A 24,125-nucleotide genomic window follows, 5' to 3' on the forward strand; every position below is an offset into this window, starting at 1 on the left:
TACCAGGAAAGGCAAATATAATGGGAGATTTAACATATCTCTCTTAAGAATTTATAGAATAAGCAGGAGAAAACAACAACACAGGAAGAATGTATAAGATTTAAGCAACGTAATTTAAATTTATCTAATGGATAAACATAGAACAATTCATTGAACGTTCCATAATCCGCATTCTTTTAAACAGCACAAGGAATATTTGTAAAAACTGATCTTCTGCTGAGACAAAAGGCAATCTCAACAGACTTGAGAGGACTGAAACCAAACTGATATATTCTCAGATCATAATGCAATTAATCTAAACAAAAATTAGAAAACACAAATATATTTGGAAATTATGAAATGTGCTTTTGTATGGCTCTTGTGTCAAAGAAAAAAAGTCAGTCATGAAAATTCTACAAATATTTAACTGAATAATACTGAATATACTATATCTTAATACCTGTGGGTTACAGCGAAAGTATTCTCTCAGGAAAATTCACAGCATTAAATGCATAGAATAGAAAGGAAGAAAAGAAAAAAAAAAATTATGATCTAAGCATTCATCTTAACAAGTTATATAAAGGACATCAAAATAATTCCCATGAATATAGAAGGAATAAAATAAGGAAGCTGTGAATTTACTTTATTTTTTGTCCAGGTCGTCCTCATTTTATGACTTATTTGAGTTATGACAAACCACACTTACTACTGTCTGGTTTTTTGGAGGGTTTTTGTACATTTTATTAGTAATATTGTACTACATACAGTGTTGAAGGAGGTAATTTGCTGGTTATTCTCATGCCAACCCCCAAAGACAAATAAAGACTAGATTTGTAAAAGATACTGATAATAAAAGGAAATAATGAAAACTAAAAAAAAAAAAAAAAAAAAATGAGGCATTTGAGTTACTTCACAACTGACTTATAGCAGTCTTCGGAACCCGTGGTAAATTGGGAAGTCTGTATACGTGTATGTGCATGTATGCCTGTACTAAAAATAGCATAATAAATAAATAGAATAAAGTAATCTAAATTACTGAAAAATGTTCTTAAAAATATAGTACAGAGTATTAGCACAGCCATAAGTTGAATCTTTAAAAAATAATAATAAAACGATAAATACAGTGAAACCTGTGAGATCCAGAACTCAACTGGACTGCCTTGTTTTTCCTGTTTTTGAAAGTTTTCCACCTTTGAAAGAGTGCCGTCACCTCTTTTCTTTTCTTTTTTTTTTTTTAAAGAAGAGAAAACCACTTTTCTACTGCTCTCTATTTACCGGAAAATGTTAGAGTTTCCCTTTTCTACACAGGTTCCAGGTTTCTCAGGTTTTACTGTATATTTCTCAAGCTGAATGAACTGAAGAAAAAAATTCAAGCCTCGAATTGCAGTTTTGAAGGACTCTATAAACAAAATATTGAATGACACAGAAAGTAGCAAAAGAAACCCACCCAAAAAAGGTGGAAGGAATACACAGAATCACTGTACCAAGAATTAGTCGATGCTGAACCATTTCAGGAGGTAGCATATAATCAAGAACCAACGATATTGAAGGAAGATACCCAAGCTGCCTTGAAGGAAAAAATGAAAATCAAGGCTCCAGGAATTGACAGGATACCAATTGAGATGTTTCAACAAAAGGATGCAGCACTAGAGGTGCTCACTGGTCAATGCCAAGAAATTTGGAAGACAGATACCTGGCCAACCGGATCCATTCTAAAGAAAGATGATCCAACAGAATGTGGAAATTAATGAACAATATCACTAATATAACAAATAAGTAAAATTCTGCAGAAGATGACTAAAAAGTGGTTGCAGCAGTACATCGACAGGGAACGACCAGAAATTCAAGCCAGATTCAGAAGAGGACGTGGAACTAGGGATATCACTGCTGATGTCAGATGGAGTCTGGTTGAAAGCAGGGAATACCAGGAAGAAGTTTACCTGAGTTTTATTGACTATGCAAAGGCATTCGACTGTGTGGGTAATAACAAATTATGGATAACATTAGGAAGAATGGGAATTTCAGAACACTTAATTGGGCTCATGAGGAACCTATACATAGACCAAGAGACATTCTTTCAAATAGAATAAAGGGATACTGTGTGGCTTAAAGTCAGGAAAGATGTGCTTCAGGGTTGTATCCTTTCACCATTCCTATTCAATCTGTATGCTAAGCAAAAAATCAGAGAAGCCAGGCTATGTGAAGAAGAATATGGCATCAGGATTGGAGGAAGACTAGTTAGCAACTTGTGATATGCAGAAGACACAACCCTGCTTGCTGAAATTGAAGAAAACTTGAAGCACTTACTGATGAGGAGGAAAGACTACAGCCTTCAGTATGGAATACACCTCAATATAAAGAAAATACAAATTCTCACAACTGGACCAATAAGCAGTGTCACAATAAATAGGTTGATGTTGTTGAGGATTTCATTTTACTGGGATCTACAATCAACCCCCATGGAAGCAGCAGTTAAGAAATCAAAAGACATACTGCACTGGAAAAATCTGTCGCGAAAGACTCCTTTAAAGTGTTGAAAACCAAAGATGTCCCTTTGAGGACTGAGGTGAGCCTGACCTAAGCCATGGTGTTTTCAATTTCCTCGTATGCCTGAGAAAACTGGACAATAAATAAGGAAGACCAAAGAAGAATTGATGCCTTTGAATTATGGTGTTGGTGAGGAATATTGGGTATACCATGAACTGCCAGAAGAACGAAAAAGTCTGTCTTGGAGGAAGGACAGCCAGAGTGCTCCTTGGACGTAAGGATGGTGAGACTTCATCTTAAGTCCTTTGGATATATTATCAGGAGGGACTGGTCCCTGGAGAAGGACATTATGCTTGGTAAGGTAGAGGGGTGAACAACAAAGAGGAAGACCCTCGATGAGATGGATTGACACATTGGCTGCAACAATGGGCTCAAATGTAGTAACATTTGTGAGAATGGCACAGGACCAGGCAGTGTTTTGTTCTGTTATACATAGGGTCTCTATGAGTCAGGACTGACTGGAGGACACCTAACAACAACAACAACTGTATATTTTCAGTATTAAAACAGAGATAATCGCCTCATTTTTTCTTTTAGTAGCAAGATATCCCATTATGTGAATAAATCATAAAGTGTGTAATTATTACATAAGATGATATTTTATTTATTGTAAAATTTTGCCAATTGAAATTCTGTGCTATACATGTAGACATATGATTGTACATGTTTGCAATTTTAGTTTTTTTTAAGAAGTTGAGCTGATAGGTCAAAGAGAATGCCCATTTTTAATTTTTATAAACATTACTTAATTTCCTTCCCAAGGGTTGGTACTAATTTTCACTCCCATCTGGTGACTTTCCCCCAATGGTCCCCGCAAAAGAGTATTTTTTTGATGGGAGAAAAATTGCTTATTAATTTATGTATCTATTAATACTATTAATTTCATGTATTCTTATGTTGAAGAACTATTTAAATTTATGTAAACTATATGCTTATATGTTTGGCCATTTTCCATTTATGCTTTTCCTTATGAATTGTAAGGATTTTTTCTACCTTGTGGAAATTATATCTGCTCCTGGAAAATTATATACATGCACACACACACATAATCACCCACATATAGTGCCCTTCATAATTGTTTCTTAACTAAGAACCTAGTAATTACTTCTATTTAGTTGTCTTTTGTGTTTTTCAGCATTACTAAAATTTTCTTTATTAAAACCCACTGCCGTCAAGTCAATTCCGACTCATAGCAACCCTATAGGACAAAGTAAAACTGCCCCGTAGAGTTTTTAAGGAGCACCTGGTGGATTTGAACTGCCAACCTTTTGGTTAGCCACCATAGCACTTAACCACTATGCAACCAGGGTTTCCCTTTTTTATATAGGTCTTCCAAATTTCTTATTAGATGTATTCCTACATGCTTTAACTTTTGTCTTAATATTATAAATTGATATTTCTTTACATTGTCTGATATACTTTTTTCCCGACCTCAAAATTCAAGCAGAGGTATTATAGGTTGTATTTTGGTTTGAAAATATTTTCCTTTTAATAACTGAGTTAAGATCATTTATATTTATTGACTTAATATATAGATCTAACTTTAGGTCTGTCTTTTTTTCTGCAAATGTTTTCCATCTTTATATCTTTAATAAAGTCCATCTTTTTAAAATCTGACAAGTATGTTTATATTTGTATATGTGTAGATATTTGTGCATATGAATCTCCTCTAACATTTAGGAAGATTTGTATTTTTTCCCTTAATGTTTACTTACATAAATAAAACTTTTTCTAGTAACTGTAATATTCTATTCTTTTAAACAATAACTATTCATTTCCTACTCCTTTGGGCTATCAAAATACTGTTTGTTATTTGATTTCTAAGGTTGAAATGATATCAGATAATATCAAAGATGAGGCAATCAGTAAATTAACTGTACCCCCCATCTTCTTTTTTCTTACATCCCCATTTTCTGGAATTCTATTACATTATTATCATTAATAGGGCATTCTATATTGCCACCATACTACCTCTTTGGTTAGTTTAAGGTTAAAATATTTTAGCCCTTCCTAAATTTTTTTTTTTTTTTAGTTCCTTTGACAGTTCTTCAGGTGGTTTTGTTATCTTGGTTTTGTTAAAATGGTCTCAAGAAAAAAAAAAAATCCTCAAATTCTTACATATTCAAAATTATTTTCCATAGCTTTTATACTTGAAGAATGGATTGGCTAGATATAAAATTATTGGCTCACATTGTCTTTTTTTTTTTAAGTGCCATTATGCTAATTTGTGACATTATATTTTACTATATATAAGCCTGAAGCAAGCTTTATTTTTTTCTCTTGTAAGTTACTTGATATTTTTATCCTGGCTGTAAAAGCAATCTTTTTACTTAAAGATCGAAACTTTTACTAAGTTATGTTGTGACGTTGCCTTTTCTGGTTCAGTTTTCCTTGGCATATGCTGTCTACATATATAAGATTCTTGAAAGCATTCTCAAAGTATTTGTCTAATATTTTTATGTTTTATTGCTTGACTTTCTTATTCACTCGCTCTAATGAGGCTTGTATCAGATTGACTTTGCTAGTGTGGTGTCTCTATCTTTAATTCCTCAGTCTTTTAAAAATATTTTTTTTATGTTTTTGTTTGCTTTTCTCACTTCTATCTATACATTATGTCTCTCCCCCCCCCCCCCCGTGGAGTCTTTATTTTCTTTCAGTTCCATCTTCATTTCCATGGTATTTCTTAGATAATTTTACCTCTTTATAGAATTCAGTGAGCTCACATATCCTTGTCTGTCTTTTCCCCATAGTCCCCCTTGGCTGCTTTGTAGAGTTCTACCATGGAGTCACTTGCTTTAACACTATTGATTCTAATTAATGATTAACTATTTGGTAATAAAATGTATTCGGTCTGGGATGTTATTTTTTTCCTGATAAATAATTTTCATGTATTGGTAAGTTTTGCTATTTTGTGGATTTTTTTTTTTTCCTACAGTTTCTTACTGCTAGTGCTACGCCAATGGATTTTTATCAAGTGAGCTTTATATATGAAGTGTCACTCTCTGAGAAATGCCAGAGTAGCTCCAGGGCACATTGCACAAAGGCATTCTCCATTCTGACATGGAGACAAAGTCTTCCTGCAAATACCACTCATTGATGGCATCTGAGGGGTATCACCAATTCCCATGTTTCATTGACCCAATCCAATAAACGTTGCTCATGCCAGTTCCTACCCCTGCTTGTGTGTATGTGTGTGTGTATGCTTGCATATAATACAATTATACCATTAGAGTTGTCAATGGCGTGATCTAATGTAGGCTCCTCTTAATCTGGCATGAAATGACATTTCAACAACGCTCAGACTATCAGCTGTACAGCTTGATATATTTCCATAAAAAAAAAAAATTCCATAGGTACTGAGAATTTTTTTTTTCTTTATTCCCTAAAGGCTTTTTTCCTTCACATTAAAAAAAAAAAAAAAAAATTTTTCCTTATTATTTTATACCTTGATTTTTTAATTTTTATTTAATATGTAAATAATTGCTGTATTAAATGTTTTAATTACCAACTTTTATAAAATATTTATGTTGATTTTTAATAAAATAATATAGATTTTTTGTTTTAAAATATTTCAGAATTCATCAATTACAAAGGACGTTCTCCTACATGACTCCTTACCATTGTAGTCCAAGGTATTTAACATTACTTCAATAACATTTCTGATATATAGACCATAATAACATTTTTCAATTATTCAAAAATATCCTTTAAAAATTATCTACAGTGCAGTCATGAATAATGTATTGCAATTGGTTGTTATGTCTCCTTAGCTTCCTTTAATCTCTTTATTCTGGAATACGTCCTTCATTTTTTTTTTAAAGAATTCAGGATAATCCTCTTGTAAAGTTTTTCACAATCAGAATTTAATGATTGGATTTCTATTGTTAGATTTAGCTTAAACATTTTTTTTTAAAGAATACTTCATAGATATTGTAGTGTTCTTTCCACTGCATAATATTGGAAGGCACATGATCCCTGTTTTATCCATTATTGATGAAACTAAGTCTAACTTAGTGTCCACCAGATCTCAGCATTGTAAATGTAATTTTTTCTTCTTGCAATTAAAAAGTAACCCATGGGGAGATAGCTTGAGAACAGGAGCAGGATCTGTCCTGCAACAGGTTTTCACAAATTGTTTCAGCGTCTGTTGGATCCGACAATGATGTGTCTGTAAAGGTTATTGCAGCAATGATTACCATAAGCTAGTTTTATAAATTCTCCATTCCTCGACACTTCATAGCTGGCATTCTTCTGTAGAAAAGAGCTCTTCCTCTCACCCAATATCTCTTTATAATTTTGAGAATCACTATGAACTTGTGGGCTCTTTTGTTGTTGTTGTTCAACGCGTGACAATTCGTCATTAACATGATTCTTTTTGATGCTCAAAATGTATCCCATGGGAGAGTCTTCAAGCTCGCGCCTGTGTCCTAGGCACGTTTTTATTTATCACAACACAATGTGTCAGACTGATCTTGTACTTTTCCTGCCTCAACTCTGGTATCAGTCATTTCTCCAAGGAGACCTCATGTCCTTAGTGGGAAATGGAATTTAGAATCTAAGAATTGACTGTGCTCAGTGTATTCTTTGATTCTGGGGTATCATTGCCTGCCTTTAAGCCAATTCAATGGACAGAACACAGAAATAAAACATTTAAAAATGAGACGTTCATACTGACTCCTCCAATTCAAATTTACCACCGCAGGTTACTTCCTCACCTTTTCCCATTTCATGTTTGTCTCTCTTGTCTTACACTGATTAACTTGTCCCAGGAAGATCAATATATTTATTTGCTCTATCCTACGACACACAAAAATAGTTACAGAATTCTGTACTAATTTTTTACCTAAATCAGTCTTACCAAGAAAAGTTCAAGATTTCTATGCCTTCTTTTTTGTTCTTAAACTATAACCACTAAAGATACAAAGTTAAAAGTAACTTGAAGCAACTATTTTGTGTGTGTGTGTGTGTTTTGTTTTATTTGAGTGGTGTGGATAGATTAGTAATTTATTATATATTTAAATCCATTTGTTTCTTTTTCTATTCAGTTTTATATTTGATTTTTGTCAACTTTGTTAATTTTTTTTGAATAAGTAGAACATGCACATGTCTCAAGTTTAAAACAATAAATCAGTCTACTCAGAGAAGTTTTATTCCTTTCATCCCTAGCCATATATGGTACCATTGCTATGTTTATTTTTCACAAAAAAAATTACCACACACACAGAGGCATAGCTACCTTGCTGTTACATTTAATAATATATCCTAGAAGTCACCTTGTGTTCATACGTAATGCTCTTTCCTTTTATTTTCTGAGTAGATATACCACTGTGTATTCAATTAGTCTACTGTGGATTTTGCAACTGCAAATGTCAAAATAAATAAACGTCTGCATATATTGTTTCATATTTGTGGAAGTGAGCCACAAATTTGGATTTCTGGGTTAAAATATAGATATATACATAGTTTATTAGAAATTGTCGAATTCCCTAATAAATGATGGTGCCTACTTTCTCACAATTTTGACAAATAAATGTTTCAATCTGATACGTGAAAAATTCTCTGTATATTAACTGATTTAAAAAGATGGCTGCTCACTTTATTTGTTGGTTCTAATAGTTCTTAGTGATTTTCTTGGGATTTATAAGTGAACAATGGTATTGTGAAATATTCAAGGCTTAAGTTTCAGGAAATGGTATGCATAGTTTACCTTGGTTTCTGAACAAAACACAGTTGCCACCAAGTAGATTCTTACTCATGGTGACCCCATGTGTGTCAGAGTATAACTGTGCTCCACATGGTTTTCAACGGCTGATTTTTTGGAAGAAGATCTCTAGGTCTTTCTTCTGAGGTACCTCTGGGTGGACTTAAACCTCCAATATTCCTGCTAACAGCAGAGTGTACTAACAGCTTGTATCACCTAAGGACTTACCTTGGTTAAAAAAAAAAGGAGGTTTATTACGGTTATATATAGGAATGCACAACAATACAAGCAACGTTGATCTCTTGGTAGTATGAATTTGGGAGAGATACATTTGGCCTGCAGCCGGGTGTTATTTTAATTTGCAATGGTGATTTCTTTGTGAATTGAATACAGAAAATACATAAAGTATATTTTTACTAGAATATATTCTTTTCATCTCTAATTCATAAGCTGTAAAGTGGGCAGAGTAATTTTATTTTACCTCTAGTATAAGTAGTGAAATAAGTAACGGTCAACTTGTGAGGCATTAATATGTATTCTGTCACGTTTAGAACTATTGGGTGACTGCTTTTATCATCTGCTGAAAGAAATACATGGACTGTCAGAGTCTCTAGTTGGACTCACTGATTGGGTCACCTAATTAAAGCCACAAAGGTGATGTCCAGCACTCAGCTTCTGTATATTGGGAAATAGTTTTCTACTTTACTTCTCATAGATTGGGAGGCCTGGTGGTTTTGATGTTTTCTATTTCTAGAGTAATACTCTTAAGAAAGGAGGACAAGGAAAATCAGCTTTTAATTTCTTTTCATGCTCCAGAAATTGTCCAAATGAAGTTCACACATGGAAAATTACTTCCCATTTTATCTTGGACCATGGAAAAAAATGTCCTAATAAAATCATATGTTACACTTCAGATGATAAAAGTCACAAGTTTTTACAGCAAAATTAAACATTAGAACTCCTCTAAACTTAAATTTCAGTTCTACACGTTAGAAAATCAAGGTGCATTATGAAGAAATAATGTAATACTGTCAATACAGCTATAAACATGCAAATAAGGTCATGTCAGTAAAGCACTTTCATACCTTACAAAGACACCTTACAGCTACTTTTTAAAAAGTTTGTTACCCTCAGCCCATGAGACACCAATTTACAGGGGAGAAGGGAGAGGCATGAAATGTGTTGTATCTGTTTCTAATTCCCAACTCTCACTGCTACCCAAAGGTCCATGTTAGTGACCTTTTTTTACTTTCCCTACACTCACATTATCCCTCTTATTTGAAAAACTTTAGATGGACACTTCTCTGCTTCTTCGCCAGGCCCAAATGATAGATTGATAAGCTTAAAACATTATCTTGTTATCGTTACCTCATCATTTTAGACCTTTTTCCCCTTCATTTAAACTTTCAAACAAGTAGGACAGTGTAGATAACTATTTTTACATGAAGTGTACATTAAAGTGGTAAATCTTATAAGACTGAAGCTTGTGATCTCCTTGAAAGGAAAATATATATATATGCTTCTTCATCTCAGCGATAAACTCCTCCATTCTAGATCATCTGCTGGGAGAGTAATCAGCTCAAAGAATCTCCTGGGGAATGGTATTCCAGGTATTTCAAATGTATTTGAAAGTGAGTCTAGGAATCATTGAAATTTTGGGCATAAAATGTAATTCCAATATGGTAAAGTTTAAAAGTGTTGTAAGATACCGAGTCTCGGATTTAATTTTGAGGTGGATAAATACTTTGTTCAGGGCCCTAGTGGTGCAGTGGTTAAGCATTTGGTGGTTAGCCAAAATGTTGCAGTTCGAATCCACCAGCTGCTTCTTGGAAACCCTTTGGGGCAGTTCTATTCTGTCATATAGGGTGGCTATAAGTCAGAATTGACTCGGTGGCAACCAGTTTTTTGTTTTCTACAGTTCTTTGCTTTAGGGTTATATTCAATGGCCAGCACCTGATTTTTCCTTCAATGATGGCCCATGACTCTAAATGGAAGAGTGTCAGGGCTTCCTAGACCATGTTTCAACTCCTCTCAGAGAGTTCATCTCATTTTGTAATTGAGAAGTTGATATCTATAGAAACAAGTTGGTATTTTTAAGGCCATTCATTTCTTCAGAGACATAGCTAGAACTATGACTTGTCCTCTATTAATATCAAGATCTTTTCTTTCTCTTTAAAAATGAGGTCCGTTTAGAGAAATAACATCAGGCAGAGGCTATAAATCCTGATATAGCCAGAATTTATTTTCTTTTTGCTAGTGATACATTTTATCCTGTTGTTTTTTGATAATACATTTTAATAGGGGGAAAGGATATAGGGGAATGTGATTTGTAAAAGGGCTGGGTGACAGAAGAGAGAGGAATTGATAGATGCAGGTGGCCAGTGTTACATATTTCAGAGCTTTGCCCAGGGTTTGCCTTGATGGTCACTGACACTGTAAATATAATTTTTGTTAGGGGCTGTCAGACTATGCTGGCCAACTTTCTGTGCTTGGTCATTCTAAGAAAATGAGATCAATACTGTGATGATGTTGTTGTTGTTAGGTGTGGTCAAGTCGGTTCTGACTCATAGTGACCCTACGCACAACAGAACGAAACACTGCCCGGTCCTGCACCATCCTTACAATTGTTATGCTTGAGCCCACTGTTGCAGCCACTGTGTCAAACCACCTCCTGATGATGCTGCAAATCAGTTACTAAGTTAGACCAACACAGAACATGTAGAAATCCTCAGAGAGCTGTAAGAGGCAGACAAAGTGACAGAATGGATTGTGCTCATAGACTATGAGGTGGCCTTAGCCTCTGGGAATCACCACACTATGAAATCTGACAAAAAAAAAAAAAAAACCCAGTGCTGTCGAGTCGATTCTGACTCATAGCGACCCTATAGGACAGAGTACAACTGCCCCATAGAGTTTCCAAGGAGCGCCTGGTGGATTCGAACTGCCTTTGGTTAGCAACCATAGCACTTAACCACTGCGCCACCAAATCTGACAGCTACATTATATTCATACTTAGGCAATGAGGGAGAGTTTCAGGTGAGCATATTTCATCACTAAAGTCTAATTTCAGTATCTACATAATTAGTATCCCTAAAAGAGTTCCTAGGAACTGAAACAATTTTTTTTTTTTATATAGACATATTGTAGCTAATGACATATGTGTCTACAAATGTACACAGATTTATATTTCATGGAAAATTGCAGCATTGTGGAATGCAGTCTGAAGGCTTAGATATTTCAGATATCATCTACTTGGTCCTATTATCAAGCCATGTGTCTGACACAGCCCTAGTTTCAGGGTGATGCAGCGGTTAAGAGCTACAGGGAGCTATGGCTGCAAACCAAACGGCAGTTTGAATCTACCAGCTGCTTTTTGGAAACCCTGTGGAGCAGTTCTACTCTGTCCTATAGAGTCACATGAGTCGGAAAGAACTCGACAGCAACAGGATTTTTTTTATATATATATATGCAGGAGTTCCAAATGAAACTAGTCCTTAACTAAATTAAATATGAACAAGTAACAGAATGAGCTCAAATTGCATAGCTTCTTAAGTTAGTTACTAAATTGTTTGAAAGTTTGACTCAAACAAAAATACTTACTATTAATTTTTAAACACTTGATATGTTTAGTGTCATTTAATATTCACCAAAAAAAAAAAAATATGGTGGCAGATGGTGTGGTGTCAGGTTACCAATCCACATTTTTCTAGTTCACAAGTCTGAGCTTTTTACCATTCTAGCTCTTTCCAAAGCATATCTACTCGGGTTAGCATAAGGTAGCTCTGTCTGTGAATTGTTTTTTGCCTGATTAACTTTAGTAGAAAAATGCAAGTTTAATGGTGAGGAAATAACACACCAAGCCTTTAAAAATCACAAAGATCTGTAGAGATATATAGATACAGTTGATGTTTAACATTATATAGGGATACTGAATATAGTGAATAAAATATAAAATACTGTGAATGGGAACCAACGCAAGATTGAAGTAAAAAAAAAAAAAAATTACAAAATTGTTCTTGAAAGGGTAAAGATTTTTGTAGGAATAGAGACCATTCTAACTATACCAAAGAGACTCCTAACAAGAAAGGATTGCCTCTACCTTTTTGAAGAGTATGTTTGTGTATGTGTGTTTTCCTACCTCTTTGCTTACTCGCAATGTTTCCCTCTCTCTTTCAATGGTGTTCACATTTACAGTTACAAGATATCCTAGCAAACATCCTTCAAAGACAGCTTGTGTACGTGAATAATCGCAAAATATTTGGAGAAAAGCTTATTACATGATAGGATAAATTCAAATCCATTTAAATGCAAAAATCTAAGACAATATGTCTTGCTCTTTAGAATGGATAGATGATAGATAAATTGATTGATTGATAGATGTGTATATGTTAGTGTGTGTGTGTGAGAGAGATTTCATCAGTTTTGAAAATAATATTTCCTTGATTTCCTTTACCTTGGATTAAAAGGTTGTTTTGACAAAACAGCATCAGATAAGAACAATATGTCTTAAATATGAGGGATAAAAATATATTTTGACTTTAAAATTTATTGTTTTAATCACTTTAACATATTTTTATTTTTAAATCCAAGCATGTTCAAAGAGACCCTTACATGGGAGAATGTTTTCCTCTTTGTATCAATTTTATGCAGTGATTTTACAATTTTAGGCAAAAATTCTGTAATTAAGTTTACAAATATGTATATATATATATAAACACATATATAGTTGTATAAATATTTAGGTTTAAGTTGGGATTAAATCCAGCTGCATATCATAAAAAAAAAATAGAAACCTCAAATAACAGCAGTTTAATCAGAATATTATGTTATTTGACTCTCGCCAAAAAAAAAATTGAGATGTAAGAAATTTTGTGTTAGTTTTGTGGTTCAGATGCTATCAGAAACACAGATTCCTTCTCTTTTCCTGTTTTCCCCTTGGTAGCACTTTGCTTCCATTTTTAAATTTGCTCATGCTAAGGTGACATTGCCAGTCATCGCATTTGCCTTTAGTAGGATGGAGAGTAAAAGGTAAATGAACTATCTTTCTGGAAAAGCCAGTTCTCTTAAAACTGCCCCTTCAGGAGTTCCTACATTCTGGTATTGTCTGATTAGTTAAAATTTAATTCCATGATTTCAAGGGAAACTGGGAAGTGTAGTATTTTAGCTGGGTGCTTTATGATCCTCCACAAAATAGCAAGGAAGAATAGGGCCTGACAAGTAATCATCTCAGCCACAAGCTAGAGAAAAATAAATCAGATACTACAAACATTTTCATAATATTTTACTACTATATATACATATATTTTTATATACAAACTTTCTCTTAGGACATAAGTAAAGGCAAACAATCTCTTTAAGAATGCAATGGGAATAAAAAGATAAATAGAAACTCTATTTTTGTTACATAAAATGTAAATTCAGCAAAAAGGGCTTTTAGCTCTTATTACTGTTTGTCTTATCTCTCATGACTTCTAGCATTCTCTCCCCTGTTCTCCTTCTTTCAAATGGAATATGTTTTATCTTACTTTTCTCTAGCTTAAAACTAATAATCTGAGAGAGGCGGGGCCAAGATGGCGGACTAGGTAGACGCTACCTCGGATCCCTCTTACAACAAAGACTCAGAAAAACAAGTGAATCGATCACGTACATAACAATCTACGAACCCTGAACAACAAACACAGATTTAGAGATGGAAAACGAACAAATACAGGGAAGCAGCGATTGTTTTCAGAGCCTGGAGCCAGCGTCCCAGTCAGGTAACCTTTGGCACCCGATTTAGGGCAGAGCCCAGGGAAGCTGACGGCGCAAACAAGGGGCTCAGCCCTACCCCCCTGAACTCACCCTGGGAGGGGGCCCAGCTGGTTTGCGTGGGCGGCATGGCGACTCAGCCGGTGGGAGAAGTCCCTGGGAGGCAGTGACTGGTCTTGGAGCTTGGAGAGCAGCATCCCAGCCAGGGAATCATGCCGCCAGGATTTCGACTGGGCACTGCTACGGCACAAGCACGGGGAGCTGCTCCACTCCCCTGAACTAACCCCGGGAGGGGGCCCAGCCAGTTCGCAGGGGCAGCACGGTGACGCGGCTGGCGGGAAGAGAGCTCCCCGGGAGGCAGCGACTGATTTTGGAGCCGGGAGTAAAGCGTCCCAGCAGGTGAACCTTGAAGCTAGGATTTGGATTGGCAGCAGGTGGCTTCAGAGGGCCAGACCCCCGGGGGCAATCTCCACACAGCCAGCACACATAAGTGACACGCCCCGCGGGAATCTCAGATATAATATTCATTCCAAGCAAGACAAGCAACTCTGGCTATATTCTGCGGTGCTACTCTTCTATCTCGCTGATCCCTCCCCCACCCTCCCCAGGCGGCTTCATTAACATTGGAATTGCCTGAGCCAGAGGGAGAACAGCTCCGGCTCCGCGGCGGCTTTGCTTCCCTCCCCCCCTTTTTTTTTTCTTTTGATCTTTTCCTAACCCCCTCTTTTGGCCTGAGAGAAGGAACGACAATAACAACAAAACAACCCAGGGACCAAAAATCCACCCCTAACTGGACACAGAACCAGCTACAGCCAAGCATATATGATCCAAATCTCAGACTTTCATCCTTACAGGGAACAAGGTGGCGGTTATAATCCAAAGGCAATTCTGATAGGGATATGACTGCATTTTTTTTTTTAGCGGATTTTCTGGAAAAACTAGTTTCCCAGTGATGGCTTGGAGACAGCAGTCAATATCAAACCACATAAAGAAGCAGACCATGACAGCTTCTACAACCCCCCAAACAAAAGAATCAAAATCTTTCCCAAATGAAGATACAATCCTGGAATTATCAGATACAGAATATAAAAAACTAATTTACAGAATGCTTCAAGACATCACAAACGAAATAAGGCAAACTGCAGAAAAAGCCAAGGAACACACTGATAAAACAGTTGAAGAACTCAAAAAGATTATTCAAGAACACAGTGGAAAAATTAATAAGTTGGAAGAATCCATAGAGAGACAGCATGCAGAAATCCAAAAGATTAACAATAAAATTACAGAATAAGAACGCAATAGGAAGTCAGAGGAACAGACTTGAGCAATTAGAATGCAGAGTGGGAAATCTGGAGGACCAGGGAATTAACACCAACATAGCTGAAAAAAAATCAGATAAAAGAATTAAAAAAATGAAGAAACCATAAGAATCATGTGGGACTCTATGAAGAAGGATAACTTGTGTGTGATTGGAGTCCCAGAACAGAGAGGGAGGACAGAAAACACAGAGAAAATAGTTGAAGAACTCCTGACACAAAACTTCCCTGACATCATGAAAGACGAAAGGATATCTATCCAAGATGCTCATCGAACCCCATTTAAGATTGATCCAAAAAGAAAAACACCAAGACATATTATCATCAAGCTTGCCAAAACCAAAGATAAATAAACAGAAAATTTTAAAAGCAGCCAGGGAGAAAATAAAGGTTTCCTTCAAGGGAGAATCAATAAGAATATGTTCTGACTACTCAGCAGAAACCATGCAGGCAAGAAGGGAATGGGACGACATATACAGAGTACTGAAGGAGAAAAACTGCCAGCCAAGGATCATATATCCAGCAAAATTCTCTCTGAAATATGAAGGCAAAATTAAGATATTTACAGATAAACACAAGTTTAGAGAATTTGCAAAAACCAAACCAAAGCTACAAGAAATACTAAAGGATATTGTTTGGTCAGAAAACCAATAATATCAGATACCAGCACAACACAAGGTCACAAAACAGAACATCCTGATATCAATTCAAATAGGGAAATGACAAAAAAAATTAAGATTAATTAAAAAAAAAATACTCATAACAGGGAATCAAGGAAGTCAATAGGTAAAAGATCACAATAATCAAAAAGAGGGACTAAATACAGGTGGCATAGAACTGCCATATGGAGAGTGATACAGGGCAATATAGAACAATACAAGTTAGGTTTTTACTTAGAAAAATAGGGGTAAATAATAAGGTAACCACAGAGGTATAAAAACTCCATAACTCAAGATAAAAGCCAAGAAAAATGTAACGACTCAACAAACATAAAGTCAAACACTACGAAAATGAGGATCTCACAATTTACTAAGAAAAACACCTCAGCACAAAAAAGTATGTGGAAAAATGAAATTGTCAACAACACACATAAAAAGGCATCAAAATGACAACACTAAACACTTATTTATCTATAATTACGCTGAATGTAAATGGACTAAATGCACCAATAAAGAGACAGAGAGTCACGGACTGGATAAAGAAACACGATCCGTCTATATGCTGCCTACAAGAGACACACCTTAGACTTAGAGACACAAACAAACTAAAACTCAAAGGATGGAAAAAAATATATCAAGCAAACAATAAGCAAAAAAGAGCAGGAGTAGCAATATTAATTTCTGACAAAATAGGCTTTAGACTTAAATCCACCACAAAGGATAAAGAAGGACACTATATAATGATAAAAGGGACAATTGATCAGGAAGACATAACCATATTAAATATTTATGCACCCAATGACAGGGCTGCAAGATACATAAACCAAATTTTAACAGAATTGAAAAGTGAGATAGACACCTCCACAATTATAGTAGGAGACTTCAACACACCACTTTCGGAGAAGGACAGGACATCCAGTAAGAAGCTCAATAGAGACACGGAAGACCTACTTACAACAATCAACCAACTTGACCTCATTGACTTATACAGAACTCTCCACCCAACTGCTGCAAAATATACTTTTTTTTCTAGCGCACATGGAACATTCTCTAGAATAGACCACATATTAGGTCATAAAACAAACCTTTGCAGAGTCCAAAACATCGAAATACTACAAAGCATCTTCTCAGACCACAAGGCCATAAAAGTGGAAATTAATAACAGGAAAAGCAGGGAAAAGAAATCAAATACTTGGAAAATGAACAATACCCTCCTGAAAAAAGACTGGGTTATAGAAGACATTAAGGAGGGAATAAGGAAATGCATAGAATGCAACGAGAATGAAAATACTTCTTATCAAAACCTCTGGGACACAGCAAAAGCAGTGCTCAGAGGCCAATTTATATCGATAAATGCACACATACAAAAAGAAGAAAGAGCCAAAATCAGAGAACTGTTCCTACAAATTGAACAAATAGAAAGTGAGCAACAAAAGAATCCATCAGGCACCAGAAGAAAACAAATAATAAAAATTAGAGCTGAACTAAATGAATTAGAGAACAGAAAAACAATTGAAAGAATTAACAAAGCCAAAAGCTGGTTCTTTGAAAAAACTTAACAAAATTGATAAACCATTGGCTAGACTGACTAAAGAAAAACAGGAAAGGAAACAAATAACCCGAATAAGAAACGAGAAGGACCACATCACAACAGAACCAACTGAAATTAAAAGAATCATATCAGATTATTACAAAAAATTGTACTCTAACAAATTTGCAAACCTAGAAGAAATGGATGAATTCCTGGAAAAACACTACCTACCTAAACTAACACATTCAGAAGTAGAACAACTAAATAGACCCATAACAAAAAAGGAGATTGAAACGGTAATCAAAAATCTCCCCCCCCCCCCAAAAAAAAAGCCCTGGCCTGGATGGCTTCACTGCAGAGTTCTACCAAACTTTCAGAGAAGAGTTAACACCACTACAACTGAAGGTATTTCAAAGCATAGAAAATGACGGAATACTACCCAACTCATTCTATGAAGCCACCATATCCCTGATACCAAAACCAGGTAAAGACATTACAAAAAAAGAAAATTACAGACCTATATCTCTCATGAACATAGATGCAAATATCCTCAACAAAATTTTAGCCAATAGAATTCAACAACATATCAAAAAAATAATTCACCATGATCAAGTGGGATTTATACCAGGTATGCAAGGCTGGTTTAATATCAGAAAAACCATTAATGTAATCCATCACATAAATAAAACAAAAGACAAAAACCACATGATCTTATCAATTGATGCAGAAAAGGCATTTGACAAAGTCCAACACCCATTCATGATAAAAAGTCTCAGCAAAATAGGAATTGAAGGAAAATTCCTCAACATAATAAAGGGCATCTACGCAAAGCCAACAGCCAATATCACTTTAAATGGAGAGAACCTGAAAGCATTTCCCTTGAGAACCGGAACCAGATAAGGATGCCCTTTATCACCGCTCTTATTCAACATCGTGCTAGAAGTCCTAGCCAGGGCAATTAGGCTAGACAAAGAAATAAAAGGCATCCGGATTGGCAAGGAAGAAGTAAAGTTATCTCTATTTGCAGATGACATGATCTTATAAACGGAAAACCCTAAGGAATCCTCCAGAAAACTACTGAAACTAATAGAAGAGTTTGGCAGAGACTCAGGTTATAAGATAAACATACAAAAATCACTTGGATTCCTCTACATCAACAAAAAGAACACCGAAGAGGAAATAACCAAATCAATACCATTCACAGTAGCCCCCAAGAAGATAAAATTCTTAGAAATAAATCTTACCAAGGATGTGAAAGACCTATACAAAGAAAACTACAAAGCTCTACTACAAGAAATTCAAAAGGACATACTTAAGTGGAAAAACATACCTTGCTCATGGATAGGAAGACTTAACATAGTAAAAATGTCTATTCTACCAAAAGCCATCTATACATATAACGCACTTCCGATCCACATTCCAATGTCATTTTTTAAGGTGATAGAGAAACAAATCACCAATTTCGTATGGAAGGGAAAGAAGCCTAGGATAAGTAAAGCATTACTGAAAAAGAAGAAAGTGGGAGGCCTCACTCTACCTGATTTCAGAACATATTATACAGCCACAGTAGTCAAAACAGCCTGGTACTGGTACAACAACAGGCACATAGACCAACGGAACAGAATTGAGAACCCAGATATAAATCCATCCACATATGAGCAGCTGATATTTGACAAAGGCCCAGTGTCAGTTAATTGGGGAAAGGATAGTCTTTTTAACAAATGGTGCTGGCATAACTGGATATCCACTTGCAAAAAAATGAAACAGGACCCATACCTCACACCATGCACAAAAACTAACTCCAAGTGGATCAAAGACCTAAACATAAAGACTAAAACGATAAAGATCATGGAAGAAAAAATTGGGACAACCCTAGGAGCCCTAATACAAGGCATAAACAGAATACAAAACATTACCAAAAATGACGAAGAGAAACCAGATAACTGGGAGCTCCTAAAAATCAAACACCTATGCTCAAAAGAGTCAAAAGACCACCTACAGACTGGGAAAGAATTTTCAGCTACGACATCTCCGACCAGTGCCTGATCTCTAAAATCTACATGATTCTGTCAAAACTCAACCACAAAAAGACAAACAACCCAATCAAGAAGTGGGCAAAGGATATGAACACACACTTCACTAAAGAAGATATTCAGGCGGCTAACAGATACATGAGAAAATGCTCTCGATCATTAGTCATTAGAGAAATGCAAATTAAAAAACTACGATGAGATTCCATCTCACTCCAACAAGGCTGGCATTAATCCAAAAAACACAAAATAATAAATGTTGGAGAGGCTGCGGAGAGATTGGGACTCTTATACACTGCTGGTGGGAATGTAAAATGGTACAACCACTTTGGAAATCTATCTGGCGTTATCTTAAACAGTTAGAAATAGAACTACTATACAACCCAGAAATCCCACTCCTCGGAATATACCCTAGAGAAACAAGAGCCTTCACACAAACAGATATATACACACCCATGTTTATTGCAGCTCTGTTTACAATAGCAAAAAGCTGGAAGCAACCAAAGTGTCCATCAATGGATGAATAGTTAAATAAATTGTGGTATATTCACACAATGGAATACTACGCATCGATAAAGAACAGTGACGAATCTGTGAAACATTTCATAACATGGAGGAACCTGGAAGGCATTATGCTGAGCGAAATTAGTCAGAGGCAAAAGGACAAATATTGTACAAGACCACTATTATAAGATCTTGAGAAATAGTATAAACTGAGAAGAACACATACTTTCATGGTTACGAGGGGGGAGGGAGGGAGGGAGAGGGTTTTTTATTGATTAATTAGTAGATAATAACTGCTTTAGGTGAAGGGAAGGACAACACTCAATACATGGAAGGTCAGCTCAATTGGACTGGACCAAAATCAAAGAAGTTTCCAGGATAAAACGAATGCTTCAAAGGTCAGCGGAGCAAGGGTGGGGGTTTGGGGACCATGGTTTAAGGGGAATTCTAAGCCAATTGGCAAAATAATTCTATTATGAAAACATTCTGCATCCCACTTTGAAATGTGGCATCTGGGGTCTTAAATGCTAACAAGCGGCCATCTAAGATGCATCAATTGGTCTCAACCCACCTAGAGCAAAGGCAAAGGAAGAACACCAAGGTCACACGACAACTAAGAGCCCGAGAGACAGAAAGGGCCACATGAACCAGGGACCTACATCATCCTGAGACCAGAAGAACTAGTTGGTGCCCGGCCACAATCGATGACTGCCCTGACAGGGAGCACAACAGAGAACCCCTGAGGGAGCAGGAGATCAGTGGGATGCAGACCCCAAATTCTCATGAAAAGACCATACTTAATGGTCTGACTGACACTAGAGGAATCCCGGTGGCCATGGTCCCCAGACCTTCTGTGGGCACAGGACGAGAACCATTCCTGAAGACAAGTCATCAGACATGAAAGGGACTGGACAGTGGGTGGGAGAGAGATGCTGATGAAGAGTGAGCTAATTATATCAGGTGGACGCTTGAGATTGTGTTGGCATCTCCTGTCTGGAGGCGGGATGGGAGGATAGAGAGAGTGGGAAGCTGGCAAAATTGTCACGAAAGGAGAGACTGGAAGGGCTGACTCATTAGGGGGAGAGCAAGTGGGAGTACGGAGTAAGATGTATGTAAACTTATATGTGACAGACTGACTTAATTTGTAAACGTTCACTTGAAGCTCAATAAAAGTTAAAAAAAAAAAAACTGACAAAAAAAACTACTAATCTCTAAGGTAAAAATGAATATTACGTAGTTATACTTTAGTGAGTCACAAAGACAGACTTGATCACTTTTCAGGAATTTTTGTATTTTTTTACGAAATCAATTTTACTTTAGTCATTTGAATTACCAACGAATACTGGTTTTTACATTTCGAATAACGTACAAGTAGCCAGACAAATTCAAAATGTCTATTTATGTTTCAATAAACTTTTAATATTGGTTTGTATTCTTTAATACTTTTGTCATTTTCCTTATGTTTGCATTTTGAAATTTATACAAAAACCCATACGTTTACTTCTATTCTACAAAAATTTGATCAAATAACAAATTATTTTATATTAACTTATTTTCTTAATATATAAGGGGCATCTTTGCAGTCAACATATACACTTTTATACAACCTATCCTTTTTGGTGAACCATTCAAATATTTCCAAGATTTCTACGCCTGCCCCCATAGCAAAATGGAGAATTTTCTAGAACAAAAATATATTTTTTTAAGAAAGTGCCCTATTTTAAAGACATTAAAAAACCAAACCCATTGACATCGAGTTGATTCTGACTCATAGCAACCTACAGGACAGAGCAGAACTGCCCCATAGAGTTTCCAAGAACACCTGGTGGATTTGAACTGCCGACCTTTCAGTTAGCAGTTGTAGCTCTTAACCATTACACTAACAGGTTACTTTATTAGCATTATCAGTACTTTTATTTTAGGGCAAGAAGCTTTGTTGTGCCTCTTTTTCATTTTCTTATTAGAACAACACAAGAAAAAAATATGCAATGGAATCTTTGCTGCAATGCCCTTAAGAATGAAAAGTCAATTATTTTTTGTCTTTTTTCTGAGTGTAAGTATACCTGGGAGATGGCAGGGTAAATGCTAAAACCAAGGATCTCAAGAAGTATGCTTACTCTAAAGGGAAGAGTCCCACTTTGTGTCGTTGTAATTGTTGTTGTTGGTAGTGGGCTACATGATCAGTTACCCACAGGCAAGGTAAAATGTTTATTCAGTTTTGACAGTGATACAGTAACAATCCCCAAATTAGTTAATCGACAACATTTTGAAACCATGTAATTATAGTTCTAGTGTCAACTATTATTCAATGTAAAAGAAATGAGTGAAAATGCTGATATGCTCAAGGTCATAACATTTTCTACAATAGGCTTTAATTCATGCAGCACAATTTTCATTTTGATTCCAATACCACAAAATTGTTATTGGCTCTTGTCTTTGGTTTATTAGTTTCATGAAAGATAATAATCCTTCTCAAAGCCAGTTAGAAGGGGACATGAAACAAGGAATGCCATTGCTGATGGATCTTGGCTGAAAGCAGGTAATACCAGAAAGATGTTTACCTGTGTTTTATTGACTATGCAAAGGCTTTCAACTGTGTGGATCATAACAAATTACAGATAACACTGGGAAGAAAGAGAATTCCAGAACACTTAACCGTACTCATGCAGAACCTGAACATAGACCACGAGGTAGTCATTAAAACAGAACAAGGGGATACTTCATGGTTTAAAATCAGAGAAGATGTGCTTCAGGGTTGTACCCTTTCACCATACTTATTCAATCTGTATGCTGAGCAACTAGTTTGAGAAGCTGGACTAGGTGGAGAAGAATGTAGCATCAGGATCATAACAACTTGTGATATGCAAATTATACAACCTCGTATGCTGAAAGTGAAGAAAACTTGAAGCAACTACTGATGAAGATCAAAAGCTAGAGGATTCAGTATGGATTACACCTCAACATGAAACAAAAGACCTCACAACTGGACCAACAGACAACATCATGATAAACAAAGAAAATATTGAAGTTGTCAAAAATTTTATTTTACTTGGATCCGCAAACAACACCAATGGAAGCAGCAGTCAAGTAATCAAAAGACGCTTTGCATTGGGCAAATCTGCTGCAAAAGATCTCTTCAAAGTGTTGAAAAGTAAAGATGTCACTTTGAGAAATAAAGTGTGCCTAACTCAAGTTATGAAGTTTTCAATTGCCTCATAAGCAAGGAAAATCTGGGCAATACATAAGGAAGACCAAAGAAGAATTGAACCTTCAAATTATGGTGTTGGCAAAGAATATTGAATATGCTATTGTCATGGATTGAATTATGTTCCCCCAAAATACCTGTTAGCTTGGCTAGGTCATGGTTCCCAGTATTGCATGACTGTCCATCATTTTGCCATCTGATGTGATTTTCCTATGTGCTCTAAATCCTATCACTTGAGGTTAATGAGATGGATTAGCAGTAGTTATGTTGATGAGATCTTCAAGACTGTATTGTGTCTTAAGTCAATCTCTTTTGACATATAAAAGAGAGAGGACAGCAGAGACATTTGGGGACCTCAGACCACTAAGAAGGCAGTGCCAGGAGCAGAGCGTGTGCTTTGGACCTGGGGTTACTGTGTCAAGGAGCAACCAGACCAAGAGAAGACTAATGACAAGGACCTTCCTCCAGAGCCCAAAGAGAAAATCTTCCCCTGGAGCTGGCACCCTGAATATACACTTCTAGCCTACTAGACTATGAAACAAAGAAGAAGGGTCAGTAGCTGAAAATATGGCCCTGGTGATAGAAACAATGCCAGAGATCGAATGATAGAATTTTGCAAGACCAACAACTTCTTCATTACAAATACGTTCTTTGACCAACATAAACGGTGACTATATACATCGACCTTGCCAGAAGGAACACATAGAAATCAAATTGACTACCTCTGTGGAAAGAGATGATGGAAAAGCTCAATATCATCAGCCAGGACAAGGCCAAGGGCCGACTGTGGAACAGACCATCAATTGCTCATATGCAAGTTCAAGATGAAACTGAAGAAAATCAGAGCAAGTCCATGAGAGCCAAAATATGACCTTGAGTACATCCCACCTGAATTTAGAGACCTT

The sequence above is a fragment of the Elephas maximus genome, chromosome 17, assembly GCF_024166365.1.
Source record: "Elephas maximus indicus isolate mEleMax1 chromosome 17, mEleMax1 primary haplotype, whole genome shotgun sequence".
NCBI lineage: Eukaryota > Metazoa > Chordata > Mammalia > Proboscidea > Elephantidae > Elephas > Elephas maximus.